At 44.8% G+C, this 16103-nt stretch overlaps 1 protein-coding gene and 1 non-coding gene across 14 annotated transcripts in view; one reads left to right on the top strand and one right to left on the bottom strand.

The window, feature by feature from the left end:
• Positions 1-16103, bottom strand: part of LOC133380132 (teneurin-2) — a 995941-nt gene that overhangs the window by 157542 nt on the left and 822296 nt on the right. The window lies entirely within an intron of this gene.
• On the top strand, positions 15952-16057 carry LOC133382634 (U6 spliceosomal RNA). Its single transcript, XR_009762022.1, has one exon. It is a non-coding gene; the product is annotated as a U6 spliceosomal RNA (small nuclear RNA).

Here is a 16103-nt window from a genome sequence, read left to right as displayed (position 1 = left end):
TATACATTCTCTACTTTTTATTAACTATATCTACTGCGATACCCCTCACATTTTTTAAAAAAATCATTAATAATACTTTGGAATAGGCCTAACACTACCATGTTAATTATGTTCTCTTTTTGGCTAAGATGTGCAATTGGGGCTATGCTCCAAGCTGCTGCAGAACAAAGGACAAGTAAGCCTGAACTTACAAGGTATAAACAGGGTGGTTCATGACAGATGCTCTTGGAGGTCACTGATTCATAAAGTCGCCAAAAGTCGTAATAGACTTGAAGGCACTTAACAACAACAAATGTAGCTGAAATTTATTATGCTGTTTGGCTATGTCTAATATTTGATAACAGCTTTGTTATTTAACATACACCTAAAAAAATCTACTCAACCATCTACTTGTGATTTTGACTGTGTTAGAACTCATACAAAATTAAACACATATTCTTGTTACAAGTGAATGTATATTTCAAATTTTTGAATTAAGAAATGAATTAATTTTTAATTATATGAAAGATTACCTCTATTAGGTCCTGCAATTCAATGCAGAATAACCACCTCAAAATGCCTATTTGCTGTCTTTTTTTACTGTGCATAAATATCATGCCACAGACTGTTCTTGGTAAGTTGATTGAGCTACTCTGCAATGGACTGCTAATGTGCCAATAGAAAATAAAGATATAATGATATAATGAGTTTTGGATAAAAGCTTTTGATTTACACAGTATTTTAGAATATAGTATAAGAACTGAGTGACAGGATGAGGCTGTTAAGAAAGTAATGTTCAAGAAAAGGGTAAAAATGTTTGAGACCTTTGCATTTTGCTGAATATCAGGGGTTCATGCATGACTTCTGATAACTAATAAGATCACATAACAATAGTCTATGAATTCCAGATGTTGGGCACATATTTCATTAGGCTTACAAAACATTAGTATTAAGAAAAGCACGTGCCTATTTTCCTAAAAGGGTTTGTTGGAAAAATGTAAACTATCATTAGCTATTCAAGAAAGAGGATGAATAAGAGACAGACTTAGTTGTTTGGAAACCAAAAGCAAAAAATGTAGTCTTGATGAAACAAAGAACATGACATGACAAATCTCATCTGAGTTGCTGAGGAGAGACAGCATAGGAAGTCACACTAGACTGAGCGATGCTTCACTACCCTCTTGCACATCAGCTGCCATTGACTAGTTCACATTGTGAAAAACCAGCTGGATGTATTGAGCAACCTGTGGCTGCACACACACATACATCTAATCACATGAAAAATGTAGTGTGTGAATCAGTCCATCCACGCATAACCTGGCAGCAATTTTTGCAAACATACAACATATTTTTCAGCCACAATAATTATAGGAATCACTGAATTGCTGGGGGTTTATTAGTGGACAGCCTAGATCACTCATTGTGTGACCTGGCTCTAAGTGATAAAAGGTATGGAAAACAAGTATGAAAAATATTCCGGTTTTTTTATATAATAGGAGCTTGGTATATCCAGCAATTACTCTGCTCAAGGGGACTACAACTATAGGACATACACTGTCCATTAATGTGCTCAAACGCAGAGCAGAAAAGTTATCACATACAGGAACAGAAAAAGTGGCAGCAGTACTTGTACGGACTTTGGGTTTGTAGTGTGGTGCATATTGTGAAAATTAGGCATTTCTGGCTAACAGCTGCATTTTGAAGTTTAAGTTCTATGAACTTGGATGTTTGCAAGGGAGATGCTCACACACCCCAGGAGGAAAAGGTAAGACTCATCAAGATAATGGGACTACTTGTGAGTAAATTTGGATAGTTGTATTTTTATCGCAAAGCATCTATCAAACATGATTTATTAATCAAACACATCTTTTTAGAAAGATAGGTCCCATCATGGGTGGTATTTTTCCCCCAAATGTAAGCACAGCCTCTCAGCCAACATTATCTTCACGAAGAGCTAGCATATGCATTTTTGTAAACATTGCTTAGTTGGCAAACTGCATGGCAAAATCCAAATAAGTATGATTTTCAAAAGATGGCTGTGTTTTGCTTTTCATATTGTTTGGGAAAGTGCAGATTTGATAGATTTGGCTTAAAATGCAAACTAAATTGAATTTCTTGCCCATCCCTATTTAGCATACATATCTCTCACTTTGGAGAGTCCTGCTTTGGCTTAGAGAAGCCTTGAATGAAGTCTTCTCTCCTTTTACCCATGTCATGCTGCTATGCCAGCCCCTTGCTCAAAGAAATCAGAGGTCCAAGTGAATCTTCCACAATTTCATTGCAAATATCTCTGGGCCAAAAAACAGCTCTTTGAGGTAGTCGAAGGATGGGGAATCTCTAGCCCATGGTCCTAATAAGTGACTACAAGGAATGAGAGAAAAATTCAACTTGATTTGCATTTTAAGTTCAGCTCAGCTCAGCAAAGCAGCCACACAATGAAGGAAAAACGGATCTCCCAATAGCATGGTTGAGGCCAGGTGGGACAGACAGGTGGGTGGCCCTACCCAACTGTCAAAGTGGCCCGTCTACCAGCTGGGAAATGGTCCCTTGGACCCACCTGAAGGGTGATTTTCACAGGTACGCCTGCCATCAGATCGGGTACTACTGCCATCTAGCGTCCGAAGGCAAGAATGCACTAGAGTCAAACCTGGGGCTCGAGCCCCTCCCACTCCAGTCTTCATGATGACGAGTCTGAAGTGGTAAATCTGAAAGTAACCAAAGGGCAACAGCCCAAGCAGCAAAGAAAACATACACAGCAAATATCATAGAGCTTGCAACATAAGAACAGGTTTTAACTAGAGCAAACCAGACAGAGCACGAATCCTATAGGTTGAACTATATACAGACCACTGAATGAATTTCCCCAGAAATCCCCCACAAGGGAGGGACGTGATGGCAGGCGTACCTGTGAAAATCACCCTTCAGGTGGGTCCAAGGGACCATTTTCCACAGGTAGCCTGCCATCAGATCGGGATATACCAACGTAGTCCCCTAATAGGGAGGGGTTCCTAGGAAGTTACAAATCAGAAAGGATGTGTTGGAGGACACGTCTCCCGAAGGAGGCGTCAGCTGAAGCATAGCGATCAATCTTATAATGCTTCACAAAGGAATTAGGGGTAGCCCATACCGCCGCCCTGCATATGTCTGTAAGAGGAGCATTAGTTAGGAAAGCCGCCGTAGTGGCAGCAGACCTGGTCGAATGAGCCGTGATGTTAGACGGCACTGGTAAATTAAGTGACTGATATGCAATAGAAATACAGGCTCGAAGCCAACAGGACAAAGTTGATTTGGACACCTTTTTTCCCAAAGCTCTTGGATGAAAGGATACAAATAATGCTTCTGTCTGTCGGATGTCCTGGGTGCGAGAGAGGTAAACTTTGAGCGCTCTCCTAACATCTAGCGAATGCCAGGCCTTTTCGAGGGGGTGGACCGGCTTAGGACAGAAGGATGGAAGCACAATGTCCTGGCTACTGTGGAAGATTGAGTTGACCTTTGGGCAAAAGGATGGATCCAGCCTCAGAACTACTGAGTCCTTATGGAATACGCAGAGATGACGGGCCGATGACAAGGCCTGTAACTCCGAAATCCGCCTCGCAGACGTGATAGCCACGAGGAAAAGGACTTTAAAAGACAACAGTCTGAGAGGCACTGAGGCAAGCGGCTCAAATGGAGGTCGTTGTAATGCCTGCAAAACCTTGGAGAGGTTCCAGGATGGAAAATGGTGACGTACAGCTGGAGAGAGGCGGGAAGCTCCTCTTAAAAAGCGTTTGATGAGCGGGTGAGAGCTCAGAGGTGCGGCCGATGAAGAAACAGACAGAATTGACGAGATGGTGGAGGCCTGTCTACGCAGAGTGTTTGGTCTGAGTCCCAATGTCATGCCTCTGTATAGGAACTGTAGAACGTGCTGTACAGTGGCTCGGGGTGCTGAACAACCTTTAGAGGTGCACCAGCTGGAAAAAGTACGCCAAGTACTCTGATAGATTCGAGTAGTTGACGGTTGTCGCGATGCTAAAATAGTGTTTATGACCCCTCGAGAAAGACCCGCAGATTTCAACTGTGTCCGTTCAAAAGCCAGGCTGTCAGGCTCAGCCAGTTCGGGTCCGGATGCCAAACTGGTCCTTGGGAGAGAAGATCCGGCCTGCTTGGAAGGGTCCAGGGATCCTCCATTGACATCGAGAGGAGGTCCGAAAACCAGGGTCTGCGAGGCCAGTAAGGAGCTATGAGTAAAATCCGTGTTCGTTTGAGTCGGAGTTTTGTCAATGTCCTGCCTAGGAGTGATATGGGCGGGAAAGCATACAGGAGCCCGTGTGGCCATGGTGTCGTCAGAGCATCCACTGCTTCCGCCGTTGGCTCTAGGTACCTTGAGAAGTAACGAGGCAGTTGGCAGTTGTGGCTGGAGGCGAAGAGATCCAGCGAGAGGGGGCCGAACTGCCGCTGGAGAAGGGAGAACACAGCTGGATGAAGCTTCCATTCTCCCGGATGGACCGTTTGCCTGCTGAGCCAGTCGGCCATAATGTTTAGAGATCCGCTGAGGTGTTCTGCTCGTAAAGACAGAATGTGGGACTCGGCCCAGTTGAAGATTCGTGTTGCTTCCTCCTGCAGAACCCTGGACCTTGTGCCTCCCTGTCTGTTGATGTGAGATTTCACACAAACACTGTCCGTCCGAATGAGGAGATGTTGTAGGGCGAATAGAGGCTGGAAGTGTCTCAGAGCGAGATGAGCAGCTCTGAGCTCCAGCCAGTTGATGTTGTGACTTAGTTCCTGGGTGGACCAAACGCCTTGGACAAAGGTCGAGTTGCAATGGGCTCCCCAGCCGGAAAGACTGGCATCCGTGGTGATTAGGACTCTGGTTGGGTCCCGAAATGGTGTCCCCTTGGTGAGGGAAGTTGTGGATACCCACCAGCGGAATGATTGCTTCAGAGCTTGGCCCAGCGGAATTATGCGATGGTTGGACTTGGAGATGTCCGCTTGAAAGGGTAGGAGAGCCCATTGTAAAGGTCTCGAATGATGTCGGGCCCACGGAACGATGTGGATCGAGGAAATCATTGCCCCAAGGAACTGGGCCAGAAACATGACATCTGCTGTGGAGCGATGTAGAAGTAAAGTTGTCATGGCTGTAATGGAAGCAATACGGTCTGGGGACAGAAAGAACATGGCTAGGGACGTGTCCAGTATTGCACCTAAGTGCTGGAGGCGCTGAGTTGGTTGGAGATGACTCTTTTCGGTATTGATCAGCCAGCCGTGAGAGTGTAGTGCCTCTAGGGTGAACTGGATCTGCCTGTTGGCCAAGTCCCGGGAGCCTGCTCGGAGGAGGTCGTCGAGATAAGCATAAATGTGGACCCCCTGGAGGCGGAGATACGCCAGCATGGTGGCCATCACTTTGGTGAAGACTCGGGGGGCCGAGGAGAGGCCGAATGGAAGGGCCCGGTATTGAAAATGGAGGTGGCCTAGTGAAAATCTCAGGAACCGTATGTGACCCGGGCAAATTGGGATGTGTAAGTAAGCATCCCTCAGGTCGATGGATGCGATAAAGTCCCCTTGTTGTAGAGCTTCTACAATGGATGCCAGAGATTCCATCTTGAAGTGGCGGTATTTGACGAAGCGGTTGAGGCCCTTGAGGTCTAAGACTGCCCTCCATGAGGAGTCTCGCTTGGGAACCGTAAAGAGGATGGAGTACATGCCTTGTAGTCATTCGGATGGAGGAACAGGCTCTATAGCGGCTATCTCTAGTAGATGTCGTATGGCATCCTGCATAACCTTTTTGCGTGCCCTGGAGATGGGGGAGATGCAAAATTTGTCCGGTGGTGTCCGCCAAAATTCTATATTGTATCCCTGGGTGAAGAGGAGCCTGACCCAGGAGATGTTTGTCAAGTTTAGCCAGATGCTGGAGAAGAAGGAGAGTCTGCCTCCAATGGGGATGGAGTCAGAACTGCCTGCGCTGACGGGTTCCTCTGCCGTATGCCTGCCTGTTTTCGTATTGGCCCCTGTATTGTAAGCGTTGTCTGGGCCAGGGTGCCTTGGAGGGACGGAAATCTGTAGGCCTGGTGTCCTGTCCTCATCCACCAGCTCGTCCTCTCCGAAAGGGATGGAAGGAACGGTAAGGGGTAAACCGTCGTACGGGTCTGCGGTCGTCCCTTTTGGCCGTAGCTAGTGCAGGTTTACGATTGTCCTTGGGGTCGACAAGGACTGCTTTGAGTGCATCCTCGCCGAAGAGCATAGATCCCGAGTATGGTGCTAAGGATAAGTTGGTTCTGGCAGTCGAATCGGCGTCCCAATGTTGGAGCCATAGGGTACGACGAGCTACAATTTCGGCCGCAAGTGCGCGTGCACCGTGATGGGAGGCGTCTAATGTGGCATCCGCCACAAATGCAGCAGCCTTGTGTAGCTTGAGGAGACTTTTTCTTAGTTTTGCGGGATCCGGGTTGGGATCGTCAAGGAGATCCTCTAACCACATCATGGAGGCCCGTGAGAAAATAGAGGCGGTAGAAGAGGCCCGGATAGAATGAGCGGAAGCCTCATGTATGTTACGGCAGACAAAGTCAAGCCTCCTCTCATAGGGGTCCTTGAGCTGAGATTCGCCTTCCTTCGGGAGGAGGGACCGAGATACAAGATTGGAAATAGGTTGGTCCACCCCCGGGACGTTCAGAAAAGCCATGAATTCTGGGGCAAGGGTATAGAGCTTGTTGGCTAAGGATGAGGAGCGACGTGGACGAAGAGGGCGGGCCCATTCTTCTCTGGTCAGTTTGTTAATGGGGTCTGGCACGGGAATGAAGTGCTGAACTGATTTGGGGGACTTGAGAACTCTGGCACCCTTGACAGGAGGAGCAACCGGTTGTATAAGATCTGGTTGAATGCCAAGGGTGTCCATGACTCTGCGAGCCAGAGGCGAGAAATCTGCTGGGTCAAAGAGGCGATAAGAGACCTTCTCCTCCTGGTCAGATTCTCCACTCCATTCATCCAGGTCAGTCTGAAAGACGTTCATGTAGTCATCAGTCTGAGATTGCTCTACGTCCAATCTACCCCTGATCACATCATATGGGTTAGGAGAGGGTAGCGGAGCATCAATATTGTCGCCAGGTTGTCTCGCAGAGCTGAGTTGTTGCGAGGTTCCGGGCTGAGAAGACAATAGTAGAGAAGGCTGAGGTTGGGATAGGCACCCCAGTAGCTCTCGTAGTTGGTGCAGGAAGTCAGAAGTCAACTGTATCCCTGGAGGAGTGGAAGATGGTGGTGCCTGTTCCTGAAGAGGAATTTGAGGCTGCCCAGGCAGAGGAGGGGCTTGGCTGGGGAAACCTTCAAACTCTTCTTCTGAGGACTCAGAAGGAGACTGGAAAAGCTCAGGAGGGGCAGCATGGCGAGATTTCTCCGGAAGTGGAGGTGATATATAGCGTGGTCTCTTGGTCGCCCTGCGACCAGACAGGTGTTTAGTCTTTGCTTTTGCCTTGGCGTGTTTGTTTTTAGCTGGCTGGCGTGGTGATGGATGACTTGCTTCAGGGGATATTGTCACCTCAGAGTTCAAGTCCGCCATGTCAATCTCTGAATCACGCACACAATGGGAAAGGAGCGGTGACAGAGATAAGGTAGAAATAGTATAGGACAGACTACGGACAGTATGCCAGGAGTCAAGATTGAGTACGCGCAGCACAAGGAAACTAATGACTCAGCTAAAATTGGCCCCAAGCTAAGTGCACGCACACAATGGGGAAGGTGCGAGACCGCTAGTTACACTGCCAACTTGGCCACAAGCTAAGTCCACGCACACAATGGGGAAGGTGCGAGACCGCAGTTTCACTGCCAACTTGGCCACGAGCTAAGTCCACGCACACAATGGGGAAGGTGCGAGACCACTAGTTACACTGCCAGAAGAAATATGTAAAAGCGCAGTGTGGCCAGGGCGAGATACGCGCACTCAATGGGGAAGGTGCGGTATCGCCAAGGTGCACAGACTAAATAATGTGCCAGCTATAGGTGGAGCATAAGGCAATTGGAAGTGCACCTACAAACATACACACACACAATAGGGAAGGTGTGGTATAATATGTATCACCTGATAATATATGTATCACCTGACAACTCAGGTCTCCCAAGCTGTGAATATTTTGGTAACAGGAGACTACACAAGTCTCACAAGTTAAAAACGTAATGAAAAGGAAAAAATGGCAAAAAACAAAAACAAAATGGCGGCCGTGATATCGGAGCACCTAACTAGGGCTTGAAAAAATGGCCGGGAGGCAGCTGAAATGATATGCCACCTGGTAGGACCACAAAGCAGGTGGCTGCAAAAAGAACAGGAAGCCTAGAATCAGGATGAGAGGGGCAATATAGGGTAGCCTAAATAAGCCCAAGCCAGGCTGAATGAGCCGCCGGGCTGATAGGGAAACGTAGGAGCCTTTAAGGAGAGTGGATTAAATAAAAATGGCGGCCGCGAAAAACGGAGGTGGCGGGAAAAGAGACTGCTACAGCAGGCTTCAGGTAGCCGGGACTAAAAACCCCCACAAACAGAGCCGCAGCCGCCAAAGCCCCCACAAACGAGAGCTACAAGGGAGCCGTAGCCACGAGCTACCCAACGTAGAGGTTAAATTGAAAACTGAAAAAAGGAGGGGGGGGAGACCGTAGCCGCGGAGCCCCCGCTAAATGAAAATGCAGCAGCCGCTGCTGGACACACTCTGAACGCAAACATGAGGGGGGGAAGCGATAAGGAGGAGAGTAACAACAAAAGTGGAAATAATGACTATAAACTGAAAAAAGGAGGGGGGGAGACCGCAGCCGCGGAGCCCCCGCTAAAACGAGAAAGCAGCAGCCGCTGCTGGACACACTCCGACGCAAACGTGAAGAGGGGAAGCGATAAGGAGGAGAGTAAAGGAAAAACAATAAGGAGAGTAACAATAGAATTAGAAGTAAGGACTTAGCTACGCTCTGTCTAAATTTCGATCTGCCTTGGACGAGGGCAAGAATGAAGACTGGAGTGGGAGGGGCTCGAGCCCCAGGTTTGACTCTAGTGCATTCTTGCCTTCGGACGCTAGATGGCAGTAGTACCCGATCTGATGGCAGGCTACCTGTGGAAAATAACCAAGATTTCTGAGCCTTTTCCTAAGTTCACTCCATTCACAAAGGTCAAGGCATGTATTTTGTAACAGACAACAGCATGGATTATTGTTATTGTTGTTGTTGTTATTTACATTTATGCTCCGCCTTTCTTTTCATGAAACCCAAGGCGGCTTTCATATGGTTCCCAGGCGGGCTCCCATCCAGGCACTGACCAGACCTGACCACGCTTAGCTTCAGGAAGGAGCTGGCCTTACATGTCTTCAGACCATAGCAAGACCATAGAGTTCAGAGTAGGCTTGTGAATGGTCTGGATAAAGATTCAGAACAAAAAGTACAGAACATAAATCCTCAGTTTTATCAGATGACAATTTTATGCCCATTTGTTATTGTTAACTGAATTTATATCCCGCCCTTCCTCCCAAAGGAGCCCAAGGTGCCAAACATATATTTAAAAATAATAACACCTAAGCAACAAGAAAAAGGCAAGCATTCTAACACAGTCACAGTTAAAAACATTCTTTCGTCGGTGATCTTCACGTCGTCATTAACCATTTAAAACTCATGTAACTGAGGGAATCAGCAACAGCAGCAGAACACACCCTAGCTAATTAGTAGGGATGGGTGAAAAATTTGATGCAGTTGCATCTGAAGCCAAATCTATCAAACGCACACTTTCTGAAACAATATGAGAATTGAAATACGGCCATCCTTCAAAATTCACGAATTTTGCAATTCAGTTCTCCAACCAATGTTTTACAAATATGCATACATATATGTATGTATATATATATATAAGACAGTTTAGAAAGCAACAAACAGAACTTCACACAAGCTTGCTCTGGATCCCTATAAGGATTCCGTTATCACCTAATATATATATATATATAAACGTAATTGTGATTAACCAAACAGAGGTTTTTATTATATTAACAAAACGTTTCAGCTTCCGCCTTCATCAGCTTCCAACATATCATCTATCTCATATGTTGGCAGCTGATGAAGGCAGAAGCTGAAACGTTTTGTTAATATAATAAAAACCTCTGTTTGGTTAATCACAATTACGTTTATTATACAGCCACGAGAGTGGCTGTATACTATAGTCAGCAGGGATTTTTCACATTCTGCAATGTTAAATGGAAAATATCCCCCCATGACATTCTGAGGCTTCCCATAAGCTCATTTCAAAACAAAACCTTACAAAACTTATAGTTCTGAACTCAGAAACACTTGCTTAACAACCCTGTCAATTTTCATGGCGATACACAAAACAGAGAGAATCGAGAGTTCAAAGTCTAAAAAGAGAGAGAAAAACCTCAGAGCCCTTTTGGACTTTTTTCTGCGAGTTCTCATAATCTGTTGAAATTCATTAAAAATCAGCCATGTTCACAGCGTACCTGTAATCCTAATACTGACCTTGCCCCATACTCTGACCTTCATCTACTGCAGTTTAAAAGTAAAAAAAAAAGCCTGGTTGATTTTTAATTAATTTAAGAAATTTTGGCTGGAAGCCTATTATAACGTGGGGCATGCTCAGTAAGGACCAACTGTCAGTGTTCTAAAAGCCTCACAGCTGCTGGGCTTGGCTAATAAGAGGGCCACACCCACACCAGACTTGATTTCACTTGAGATAGTCATGGGTTCCCTCAAAGAATCCTGGGAAGTGTAGTTTGTGAAGGGTGCTGAGAGGAGACTCCTATTCCCGAGAGAATGGTTAACAGTCAGCCACTCTGATTAAAGGTCTGTGAGAGAAACAGGGTGTCTCCTAGCAACTCTCAGCGCCCTTCACTATCGCGGGACCACAATACCTGCAGGAACGCCTCTCCCGTTATGAACCGGCTCGTACACTACGGTCTACTACGAAGGCCCTCCTCCAGGTCCCGACCCATAGGGAGGCCCGGAGGGTAGTAACAAGATCTAGGGCCTTCTCAGTGGTGGCCCCCGAATTGTGGAATAGTCTCCCCGAGGAGGTACGCCTGGCGCCGACACTATTATCTTTTCGGCGCCAGGTTAAAACCTTTCTCTTCTCTGAGGCATTTTAATCTAAGTTATTTATGTAAATGTTGTAATTGGTATTTTAGATGATGTACTTTTATATTTGTTATATTGATCTTGTAATTTTATTATTGTATATGTTTCTATGTTTGCCGCCCAGAGAGCTGTTTGCTAGTCGGGCGGGATATAAGCTGAATAAAATAAAATAAATAAATAAATAATACACTTCCCAGGATTCTTTGAGAGAAGCCATGATTGGCTTTGAGCCATGGCTTTGAGAGAAGCCATGATAAATTGTTTTAAATTGTTTTTAAAAGATGTGTTTTTAAATTTGTATATTTGTTTTTAATGTTTTTAGTTATTGTAAACCGCCCAGAGAGCTTCGGCTATGGGGCGGTATATAAATACACTAATTAAATAGATAAATAAATAATGATCGTCCAAAGTGTAATAGAGGCCTGGTGTGGATGTGGCCAGGGACAGCTTTGTTTTAAATTTGGGTGGGAGGTAGGGTTGACAGGTTCAGGGCCTGAGACTGATCCTGTATCTTTAGTAGAAGAGAAAGTCAGCCAAGTGCCGGTGTTCTTGCAACATTGTAATGGGAAAAACCACAAGGTAGAATTGTCCCTTCCCCTTGCCCAACTGTGAAAGATACAGAAGACGTCTTAGTTGGCAGGCCCAGCCTGGTCAGTTTTACCTATCCTAATCATGATTGCATAGGAGTATATCCGATTCAACTCAATAATCATACAAATGATCAGACCTGCCTTTTCCCTCCTTCCCCTTTCCTCTCCCTTTCTCCTCCCCTCTTCCTTCTTCCGCCTTCCCTGCCCACTCCAGCCCTCTGTCCCTCCCCCCTGGTCAGTTTTACCTATCCTAAGCATAAATCCCACTGAACTAAATAAACATGCAAACGACCACATCAGTCCTTCTCCCCTCCGCCTCCTGCTGGCTCCCATCCCAGTCCTTCCTTCTGCCTGTCCACCCCTCCCTCCTCCCCCTCCTCCCTTCCCCATCCCGTGGTCAGTTTCACCTACCCTAAGCATGATTGCCTGGTGTGTGTGTGTAAATCCCACTTAACTCAATAAGCATGCAAATGATCAATCCATTCTCAGCAAACTTGCACAGGATCCCATTTCTTACCTCCCGGATTAAAAAGCAGGGAAATTCACTAATAGGCAAAAAACCTTGTGGTTTAAGAATGTACCTATAGCCCACAGATATTTCTACCAAACTTTAAAAAGCAGGGAAATTGGGCAGCTATAGTGAATGCACCAGGGGAGCAGGAAACCTGAACTCCTCTCTGAGATATTGGACTGTTCATAGAATCATAGAGTTGGAAGGGGCCTTGTAGGCCATCGAGTCCAACCCCCTGCTCACAGCAGGAAATCCACAGCTACAGCATCTCCCGCAGATAGCTGTCCAGCCTCTGCTTGAAGACATCCAGCGAAGGCGATCCTACCACCTCCCTAGGCAGTCGGTTCCATTGCTGAACTGCCCTTACTGTCAAGAAGTTCCTTCTAATGTCCAATCTGAATCTATGCTCCTGCAACTTAAAACCATTAGACCTAGTCCTACCCTCTGGGGCAGCAGAGAACAAATCTGTACCCTCCTCTATGTGACAGCCCTTCAGGTACTTAAAGAGTGCAATCATGTCACCCCTCAGCCTTCTCTTCACCAGACTGAACATGCCAAGTTCCTTCAACCTTTCCTCATAAGACTTGTTCTCCATACCGGCTATCATCCTCGTCGCCCTCTTCTGAACCCGCTCCAACTTGTCTATATCTTTCTTAAAATGAGGTGCCCAGAACTGAATGCAGTATTCCAGATGAGGCCTGACTAATGCAGAATATAGTGGGACTATTACTTCCCTCGACCTGGAAACTATAGCTCTGTTTATGCAGCCCAAAACCGCGTTTGCCTTTTTTGCTGCAGCATCACACTGCTGGGTCATGTTCAACTTGCGATCCACTACAATTCCTTCTCACACGCACTTTTGCTAAGCCGGGTATTTCCCATCCTGTACCCGTGCATTTTGTTTTTGTGGCCTAAATGCAGAATCTTGCATTTGTCTTTATTGAATTTCATTTTATTAATTTCAGCCCAATTTTCTAGTCTATCCAGGTCCCTTTGGATTTTATTCCTGTCTTCCATTGTGTTAGCTATCCCTCCCAGTTTCGTATCATCCGCAAACTTCATAAGGCTTCCCTCCACCCCGTAATCTAAGTCATTGATAAAAATGTTGAAGAGTATCGGCCCCAGGACAGAACCCTGTGGCACTTCACTCAAAACCTCCTTCCAGTCCGAAGCAGAGCCACCGACAACCACTCTTTGAGTACGGTTTTCCAACCAGTTGTGAATCCACCTGACAGTATTTCCATCTAGTCCGCATTTGACCAGTTTGCTAATCAAAAGGTCATGGGGGACTTTGTCAAACGCTTTGCTGAAATCTAGATAGATGACATCTACAGCTTTTCCACCATCTACTAAGCTAGTGACCCGATCAAAAAAAGAGATATTAGTTTGACAGGATTTTTTCTTGACAAACCCATGCTGGCTCCTACTAATCACAGCATTGTCATCTAGATAGTTGGCAACGGACTCTTTTATTATCTGTTCTAATATCTTTCCCGGTATTGAAGTCAGACTGACCGGCCTGTAATTCCCTGGATCTTCTTTTTTACCCTTTTTAAAGAGCGGGACAACGTTTGCCCATCTCCAATCCTCCGGCACCTCTCCCGTTCTCCAGGATTTCTCAAAGATCATGGCAAGAGGTTCCGAAAGTACATCAGCAAGTTCCTTCAATACTCCGGGATGCAGTTCATTAGGCCCTGGAGATTTGAACTCATTTAGGTTAACTAGGTATTTCCTGACTATCTCCTTATCAATCTTGAACTGCAATCCCGACCCCTTACTGAGATTGCTACCGATGCAAGGTTGCACACTGTTCCCTTTTTGGGAGAAAACGGAGGCAAAATAGGCGTTGAGCAGTTCTGCCTTTTCCTTGTTCTGTCAACATTTTGCCATCCTCACTGAGCAGCAGTCCCACCGTTTCCTTGGTCTTACTCTTGCTTCGAACATATCTGAAAATCCCCTTTTTGTTGTTCCTCACTTCCCTCGCCAGCCTCAGCTCATTCTGGGTTTTAGCTTTCCTTACGCTATTCATGCAAGTCCGAGCCGCTCGTCGGTACTCTTCCTTGGTGATGTGTCCTTCCTTCCATTCTTTATACATGCTCTTTTTTATTTTTACCCCTCCACCAGTCTTCCGTGTAGCCACATTGGCTTTTTCCGATGTCTTCCGTTTTTCTTCCTCTTTGGAATTGTTTGCGATTGCGCTTTTTGTAATACGTTCTTCATGAACTCCCACGCTTCTTGGGCTCCTTTTTTCTTTAGTCTATCTAGCCACGGGATCCTACCCGTCATTTCCCTGAGCTTGCTAAAATCGGCTTTTCTGAAATCCAAGGTCCGTATTTGACTATATTCTTCTTTTTCCCCAGAATCACAAATTCCAGCATTACGTGGTCACTTTCCCCCCTCAAAATGCAAACACAATTTGGGTTGGTCTTTCACAGTCCAATCCACTTCCTGTGTAGCTTGGAAGAATTTGGTAACATGTGCCTCTGAGCATATGGTGAGTGGTGGCAACACCTGTAATCAGCCCAAATAATAGAAAGAAGATATGTCCTGTGCTGATCTTGTTTTAGCAGGGAGGAAGCAACATTATTAAGACAGTTGATATAGTTCAGATGGTCACTTTAAATATGTCTGATTTACTTTGCAATTTTAGTGAAGTCTTCTATAGGAAATCATTTTCTTTGCTTTTGTTTCTATGAATATGTGAAGTACAGCAACACTTTGCAAAATTTATACTAAAAAAACTCCAAACATAATTGTGGAATAATGGCACTGATTTCTGCAAAATAGTCTCCAGTGGACCTCAGGAGTGTCTCAATTTGCACAAGATAAAACAGTGGGAGGTGAAATATATTCTAGCAAAATTCTAGGTGTGCTCTATGTTTTTAATTGATCGTGAACACCTTGCCTTAAATAAAGTGGTTTAAACATAGCAGGCTGAAAACAGGCATCCTCTTTTTTCCAACAACTAGAGTCATTGCTAAAGTAGCAGCATATTGTAATCAGTCTGATTTTACATTAAACTGCAGTTTCAGGTCCAACTGTTAATGCACCCAAAATAGAAATAGACCATAACCTCCAGTTTGAAACAAAAAAGGGTATCTTCACCATCATATGACATTGACCAATAAAAAGGCTTTGAAATTAATAAAAATAAATTTGACACAGATTTCCAGGATGAATAATGAGGGAAATAAAATTTTCTAGTGTACATTCTCTGTAGAAACATTAGTAACACAGGAAAGAAGCAAAGTAAGAAGAACACCAACAAACATACAAAAATATAATTCTCCATCTTTGGAGATGGCAGGTGTTGCCACCACTCACCATATGCTCAGAGGCACATGTTACCAAATTCTTCCAAGCTACACAGCAAGTGGATTGGACTGTGAAAGACCAACCCAAATTGTGTTTGCATTTTGACAACTTTGTAGGGCAGTCCATTATCTCAGAGAGGAGTTCAGGTCTCCTGCTCCCCTGGTGCATTCACTATAGCTGCCCAATTTCCCTGCTTTTTAAAGTTTGGTATAAATATCTGTGGGCTATAGGTACATTCTTAAACTGCAAGGTTTTTTGCCTATATATATATATATATATATATATATGTATGTGCTGCCGTATATATATATCTATATATCTATATCTATATCTATATCTATATATCTATATATATCTATATCTATATCTATCTATCTATCTATCTATCTCTATCTCTATCTATATATATCTATATCTATCTATCTATCTATATCTATATCTATATCTCTATATATCTATATATCTATATCTATATATCTATATATCTATATACGGCAGCACATATACTAAAATTGGAATGATACAGAGAAGATTAGCATGGCCCCTGCGCAAGGATGACACGCAAATTCGTGAAGCGTTCCATATTTTTTTGTGGCTTTATTGTATATTTTTATAATATTTGCTGTTGTTTTATC

Source organism: Rhineura floridana, chromosome 3 (assembly GCF_030035675.1).
Source record: "Rhineura floridana isolate rRhiFlo1 chromosome 3, rRhiFlo1.hap2, whole genome shotgun sequence".
Taxonomy (NCBI): Eukaryota; Metazoa; Chordata; class Lepidosauria; order Squamata; family Rhineuridae; genus Rhineura; species Rhineura floridana.
This window is presented reverse-complemented; position numbering and strand designations above follow the sequence as displayed.